The sequence below is a fragment of the Balaenoptera physalus genome, assembly GCF_965194825.1.
Source record: "Balaenoptera physalus genome assembly, chromosome: 20".
Taxonomy (NCBI): Eukaryota; Metazoa; Chordata; class Mammalia; order Artiodactyla; family Balaenopteridae; genus Balaenoptera; species Balaenoptera physalus.
The window spans coordinates 47,724,845-47,732,847 of record NC_138901.1 but is presented as its reverse complement, the minus strand read 5'-3'; the positions used below and the strand labels follow the sequence as shown (position 1 = coordinate 47,732,847).

Below are 8,003 nucleotides of genomic sequence, written 5' to 3'. Positions count from 1 at the left end.
AGAGCTTCTGCTTCATGTCCTTATCCAGCCAAATTGAAGGGAACATTGGCCAATACAGAGCAAGAAGTCATAAGGAGGGATCCCTCTGAGATCAGGAAACATTTTCACGGAGAAGGAAACAACAAATGCCAAATGAAAAACTTCTTGGAGGCAGAGCTGCCAAAAATTAATTTAGTGAAGAAGACAAACTTAAGAAATTCACCTAGAACTCAGGATACATATGAAAATTACAAAACCAAAAGTGACGTGGAGGGCTTATTCAGGAGATCCAAGGTAGACATACAGGCTAACAGTTCTTTATTCAAAACCCCTGGAGTCAGATGTGCTTCTGGAGTCGGCATTTGGGGGGTTTTAGAGAGGGGACGTAGTGTATCCACAGATAATACATACATCCCTCATGGGGTCTAGGTCAGCACTCTGCAATCAAAAATATTACATTTCTGCAGTAAAACACTGAGGGAAATAAATAAAGACAATAAATAGTCTCATATCATGCCTGGTCAGGATTTACTGCCAAATAAGTGTTGCCAGCTCCTGAGAAAATTTTTGGTTTTCAGAGAATTTTAAGATTTTGGAATTCTGGCTAAAGGCAACTATAATAGGAATCTCAAAAAAAGAGCACAGAACTGATAAAATAGGAGAAACATTCAAAGAATCAAGGGGGTGGGTAAACATTCAAGAGCTGAAAATAGTGAAACTGAAGTTCAAAAGGTCAAAGAGTGCGAGGTGAAATTAATTTAAACAAGACCTAAATGCACTCTGGTCATATTTTTAATATGAAAGATAAAGAAAAAAATCTATAAGAATATAGAAAATTCTAATAAATAATTTATTGCATTGATTTAATGACTCTATCCCAAACTTTTTACCCTATACACACTAAATATCATTTGCTTCAAACACATATATTACATTTATATAAATTGATCATCTACTGGACTACAAGGAAAAGCTCAGTTGTTTCTGAAAAATAACTTGACCAAGGTCACCCAGCTGGAAGGTGATGGAGGTGGGTATTCATTCAATCCAGAGCTCCACCTCTTTACTTCTTCTAAAATCTTAATATTCTCCATGGACAACAAGGGGGTAGTAATTCATTTCCAGGCACTTGATCACAGAGATAAGTATTAAACTTGAGGATAAAGACTACAACTGGCTAAATGTCCAGAACCATGTCAATATTCAATAAATGTTAGTTGGTTAAATAAATGAGTGAATGAGCTAATAAAAACAGGAAATAAAAGAAGGCTCACCAAGGAATTTTGTATTTTACACGGGATGTACTCAAAAGCACCACTCTTTTTTAGAACACATCTGAGACACGGTTGGGGAGGGCAGCTGTTTCTTTACAAAGCAAGTGATGTAGCCACAGCTGCTATTAGGCACCATTAGAGGAAGCATTAAGACAAGGATGTACATGCGACCGAATTGCAGTAAAACTTCCGTAAAGTGACAGGGATCAACGGGAGATGGGGCCTCGAGAGCCTTAATGGGCTTCACTTACTCTCCCTCAAAACTTTTTAAGCTTCCCCCATGGTGACCAACCCCAGAATAATGCACATTTAATTCAGCTGCTAATGCAGGAAAATCAATAGCTCTGCACCACAGATAGTTTATTACACATAATCTCAAGTTTAACACATAAATAAATAATATACACAAACCATGGCATTTAAAGAGTACAATTTGGGGCTCCTCTTTTTCCCACAGATCAAAATACTTCTTACATCTTACTAAATATTTCACGTTAAAAATAATAAAGATTTTTTTAAAAATCTAGGCTGGAATCACTCGGAAAATTTTTCCTTTAAAATAATCATTATGATGGCTTTTATTTTAATAACACTTTACAAGTTGTTTTCATATACCTCACCATTTTTTTAAAAAATTAATTAATTTATTTATTTTTAGCTGTGTTGGGTCTTCGTTTCTGTGCGAGGGCTTTCTCTAGTTGCGGCGAGCGGGGGCCACTCTTCATCGCGGTGCGCGGGCCTCTCACTATCGCGGCCTCTCTTGTTGCGGAGCACAGGCTCCAGACGCGCAGGCTCAGTAGTTGTGGCTCACGGGCCTAGTTGCTCCGTGGCATGTGGGATCTTCCCAGACCAGGGCTCGAACCCGTGTGCCCTGCATTGGCAGGCAGACTCTCAACCACTGCACCACCAGGGAAGCCCCCTCACCATATTTTGAGCTTCCTCCTCAAATCCTTGTGAGTTAGATGGGACAAGTAAACCTATTTAGCAGATGAAGAAACTTGAGAGGTGAGGAGAAGAGTCCAGCTTATAAGAACTGGGAGTCCAACACCTAGCCAAAGGTATTTTTAGTCCCAACAGGGACTTGGTTCTGTTGGAGCTGGTGGGGCTGGAAGCAGTTTTACCCTGAATTGTGTCTACCACTGGAATTCGCACATGTCTGGACTTGGTAAATTAAGCTCACCAGAGTCTTAGTTTTCTGGAAGCTTGTTTTGTAGGTTTTTGGAGACCTCAGGTAGAGAGAGTTGAGTTAATCATACCCCTTAATTCATGGCACATCACCATCATCTTCTTCTTCAAGGAATTGCTCTTATTTTGTTCAATTATAGTTTTCCTTTTATGCCCCATCCCCACTCCTTTTATATAAAGTTCAAAACAGGCAAAGCTATCCTCTAGTTGCCAGGGTTGGGGGGACCACTGGTGTTCCTGAGGTTGTGGCAATGCTTTAGTTTTTTATCTGTGTCATGGTTATATAGAGTTACTCACTTTGCAAAAATTCATTGTGTTATATACTTGTGATTGGTGTGGTTTTCTATATATATATGTTACACTTCAATAACATTTTACTTTAAAAAATCCTGCTGGCATTTTTAATGGAATTACATAAATTTATAGATTAATTTGGGAGAGAACTGACAACTTAGAATTGCTGTCATCTTATCCATGACCATGTTGCTAAAATTTTATTAAGAGGGATATTTGTCACGAGGGATTAAAGTCTGTAGTTTTTTTTGTTGTTGTTGTTGTTTTTCTTGCAGTGTCTGAATTTAGCATCAGGGTAATGCTGGCCTCATGGAATGGGTTGGGGAGTATTCACTCCTTTTCACTTTTCTGGAAGAGTTTGTCAAGAATTGGTATTATATCTTCCTTAAACACGTGAGAATTCACCAGTGAAGCTACCTGGGCCTGAAGTTTTCTCTGTGGGATGATTTTTTTTTTTTTTTTTTTAAATGTGGTAAACCATTTACATATTGACAAGATGGAAGAGAACCAATTGTGATCGCAAAGCCTCTTTATTGTTATCGGGTTTTTTTGTTTTGTTTTGTTTTTAAATTTACTTATTTATTTATTTATTTTTAGCTGTGTTGAGTCTTCGCTTCTGTGCGAGGGCTTTCTCTAGTTGCGGCAAGCGGGGGCCACTCTTCATCGCGGTGCGCGGGCCTCTCACTGTCGCGGCCTCTCCTGTTGCAGAGCACAGGCCCCAGACGTGCAGGCTCAGTAGTTGTGGCTCACGGGCCCAGCTGCTCCGTGGCACGTGGGATCCTCCCAGACCAGGGCTCGAACCCATGTCCCCTGCATTGGCAGGCAGATTCTCAACCACTGCGCCGCCAGGGAAGCCCTCTGTAGGATGATTTTTAACTTCAGATTCTATTTCTTTAACAGATATAGGGCTATTCAGGTTATCTATTTCTTCTTGAGTGAGCTTTGGTGGTTTGTGTCTTTCAAGAAATTTGTCCAGGGAGTTCCCTGGTAACCTAGTTGTTAGGATCCCTGGCTTTCACCGCCGTGGCCTGGGTTCCGTCCCTGGTAGGAGAACTGAGATTCCCTGGAAGCTGTGCAGTGTGGCCAAAAAAAAAAAAAAAGAAAAAGAAAAAGAAATTTGTCCATTTCATCTAAGTTGTCAAATTCATTGGCATAAAGTTGAATTACCTTATTATCTCCTTAATATCTATAGAATCTGTAGGGATGTCAGCTCTCTCATCCCTGTTTTCTCACTTCTGTCTTCTCTTTTTTTGCTGATTAGTGTGGCTAAAGGTTTTTCAATTTTATTGATCTTTTCAGAGAACCAGCTTTTGGTTTCATTGATTTTTTTCTATTGTGTTTCTTTTTTCTAGTTTACTGATTTTCACTCTAGTCTTTATTATTTCCTTCTTTTCTGATTACTTTGGGTTTAATTTGCTCTTCTTTTTCTATACCCTTAATGTGGAGGCCAAGAACATTGATATGAGACCAATAGATCAATGGAATAGAATGGAGTCCAGAAACAGACCTGCACATACATGAACAACTGATTTTTTTTTTTTTTTAATTTTTATGTATTTATTTATTTATTTTTGGCTGTGTTGGGTCTTCGTTTCTGTGCGAGGGCTTTCTCCAGTTGCGGCAAGTGGTGGCCACTCTTCATCGCGGTGCGCGGGCCTCTCACTGTCGCGGCCTCTCCCGTTGCGGAGCACAGGCTCCAGACGCGCAGGCTCAGTAATTGTGGCTCACGGGCTTAGTTGCTCCGCGGCATGTGGGATCCTCCCAGACCAGGGCTCGAACCCGCGTCGCCTGCATTGGCAGGCAGATTCTCAACCACTGCGCCACCAGGGAAGCCCCTGAACAACTGATTTTTAATAAAAGTGAAAAGACAACTCAGTGGGAAAAAGATAGTCTTTTCAGGAAATGGTTCTAGGACAATTTAGATATCCATATGCAAAAAAAAGAATTTTGATTCCTATCTCACAACATATACAAAAATTAACTCAAACGTATCATAGACCTAATGTAAAACCTAAAACACTAACATTTCTAGAAGAAACCATAGGAGAAAAGATTTGTGATCTTGCAGTAGGCAAAGATTTCCTAGCTTCTGTTTGAAAAAGTTGTACATTCTATTTTTATTCTTCTAGGGTTTACTTCTCACACATTAATATGTATACTCACCTCCATTTAATTTCTTAATCTTATCAAGAACTATTTGTTTTCTCCCAAAGAGACGTGTACCAGGTACTTTTCACTAGCTCTGGTCTTTTTTATTTCTGCTCTTGGTATTGTCTGGAGATTGGGTTATGGCTTATTACATTCTTTTTCTTTTTTTTTTTTTTTGTCATCATTTATTCAGCTAGCAAAGAACTTGACTAATTTATTTCCATGCCATATATTTCAAAACATTCTCTGGCTTTATTTTTCTCCTTGCTGGAGAACTCCCTCCAACAATGTCTTCAAATGAGGTCTTTGTGTGGGAAATCTTCTGAGGGTCTCCTAGACCACCTGACACCATCTTCAATTCATTCCTTCACTTAAAAGATAGCTTAGCTTGATATAAAATTCTAGGGTCAAAATTCCTTTCTTTCAACATTTCAGAAACATCTCTCTAGTGTCCTCTTGCATCCTATTGAGGATTCTGACATCAGCTTACTTCTTGTCCCATTAGAGATCATCTGCTTTTCTCTCTGGATAGCTCCATGAAAACGAGACCTCTGTTTTGTTCACAGCTTCATGTTTAATGCCTAGATCAGTTTCCAGCCCAGTCCTTCAGTCAGCAGTTGCTGGATGAATGAATGTTATACCATCCTGCCTCCAGGATTAGTGTTATTGGCAGTTGTGTGCTTACACCGGTGAGCAGGGCAGGCAGGTGTGGTGTGATTTAACAAGAAAGCCGCATAGAAGCCTTAACTATTCTTCCAATGTTTATAATGACCAATTGAAATTATGGCCCCCTGGTTCAAAGTCAATGTCACATTCAAGAAGCAGAGGACAAGAATTAATTTAAAAGAAATTTTCTCCCCCTCTCTCCCTCCTCCACAGGGGTTTATTATTCCAGCAACTCCTTCCCCTATGTTCCTTTTCTGTTTATTCTCTGTATCTGCTTCAAGAAAGTTGTCTCTGACCAAAGTCGACAGTGAATAGGAGCTGGGGCCATGGACAAAGGAGGCAAGGAGTTAGGCTGGCAGTTAGAGAATCTGAGGGAGGACTTCTGTAAAAACCCTCTTGTTCATAATTTATATTCCTGAAACTCTACCCTGGCATTAGGTGTCTCCTGAGTATTTCCCTCTAGCTGGAACACTTTCTTCTCAGTCTATTCAACATCTACTTGCCTACAGCTCAGATGTTACCTCCATGGGGCCTGACATAACAATTAGGAACTCATCTACACATTATATTTGAGTCCCTACCTGCTTGGTAATAAAAATATGTTTCATTTCACCCAGGTGATAACATGTAATATTTGGAAGGGACTTCAGGGAAGGTATGATCTGACCCCCAACCAGTGCTGGCAGTTTCTCAGCCCTGCATAGTAGAATCAAACCCCAGACCAATTAGATCAGAATACCTGCAGGTTGGGCTCAGGCATCAGGAATGTGTAAAAGCTTCCCAGCCGAGTGTACGTGCAGCCAGGATTGAGCGTCACTGCTCCAGCATCCTGACTAGTGGATATCCAAGAGGCACCATCGTGCCCTGGAATTCAGCACAAAATATGATGACTTTGGGTTTTTAGGTTCAAACCAAAGCTCAGAGATTTTCTAGGTATATGATCATGGACAAATGAATATTTCTGTGCTTCAGTTTCCATATCTATAAAATGGGAATTTGAAAATACACCATCAGATCTAATTGCAGAATATACGTGGACATCCACACTTCCATTAAGTAAATTTGAAAATGCATAGGAAATTGCTTATACAATTTCTTATCTATCTATCTATCCACCTATCTATCTATCTATCTATCATCTTTACAATCTGTACATATATTGTTTCTGTGATCAAGATTAAAGTAATTTGCGGGACTTCCCTGGTGGTCCAGTGGTAAAGAATCCACCTTACAATGCAGGGGACGCAGGGTTTGATCCCTGGTGGGAGAACTAAGATCCCACATGCCGCGGGGCAGCTAAGCGTGCATGCCACAACTACTGAGCTCGCACGCCTCAATGAGAGAGCCCACGTGCTGCAAACTACAGAGCCCAGGCGCCGTTGAGCCTGCGGGCCACAACTAGAGAGAGAAAACCCGCACTCCACAACTAAAGAGAAGCCCATGCCACAACGAAAAGCCCACACCCTGCAATGAAAGATCCCATGTGCCGCAACAAAGACCCAAAGCAGCCAAAAAAAGAGAAAATAAATAAATAAATAAAATGTATTCTTGAAAAAAAAAGATTAAAGTAATTTGAAAGCCAAAATTTTTAAAATAAAATAAAATGGAGATAATAAAACACACCATCCTCTTAAGGTGGTTGTGAGGGTTACAGGAGAAAACCAGTATAAAACACTTAGCATAATGCTGGTACATTGCTAGTGGTAGCCAACCTTCAAGATGACCCCAAAGATTCTCACCACCTAGTATTCATCCCTATGTGTAGTCTCTTCCCACAGTGACAATTACAGAAATAACAGAGTGGGATGTCTGAGGCTAGGTTGGAAAAGACATCGCCCCTTCCTCCTTGCTCTCTTTCTCAAATCACTTGCTGTGGTGGAAGCCAGTTACTATATTATGAGGTCGAAACTCAGGTACTCCATGGAGAGGCCCTCAGTGGGGGAACTGAGGCCTCCTGCCAGCAGCCAGGTCAGGGAACCATCTCGAAGCACATCCGCCAGCCCCAATTAAGCCTTCAGATTACCGCGGCCCCCGCTGGGATCTTTACAACCTCGGGAGAGATCCCACGCCAGAACCACTCCTCTAGGCCACTCCTAAATTCCTGACTCACATGACATGCATGAATTAACAAATGTTTATCCTTTTAGGCCGCTATGTTTTGGAGTAACTTGTTATGCAGCAATAGATGAGCAAAACACCCAACAAATCTATCGTCATTATTATTATAAAGCACTTCCTAATTTTGTGCTGAAATCCATCTTCTCATAATCTCCACCCTCTCTTCCAGTTCCGTTTTTTTTTTTTTTCAAGCCACATAGAAAGAATATCATCTTTCTTCCTCATGGTCAAAATGTTCAGTGACTGTCTTCATGCCCACAGTTTAATTAATCAGACCTTAGCTGAAGAACAGTCCTTGTGCCAGGCAGTAGGGTTGCAAAGAAGAGTAGGACAGGGATT

General features: G+C 40.6%; 1 long non-coding RNA gene across 3 annotated transcripts in view; it reads left to right on the top strand.

The window, feature by feature from the left end:
- The window catches only part of LOC309650666, an 81,964-nt gene that overhangs the window by 62,648 nt on the left and 11,313 nt on the right, over positions 1–8,003 (top strand). The window lies entirely within an intron of this gene.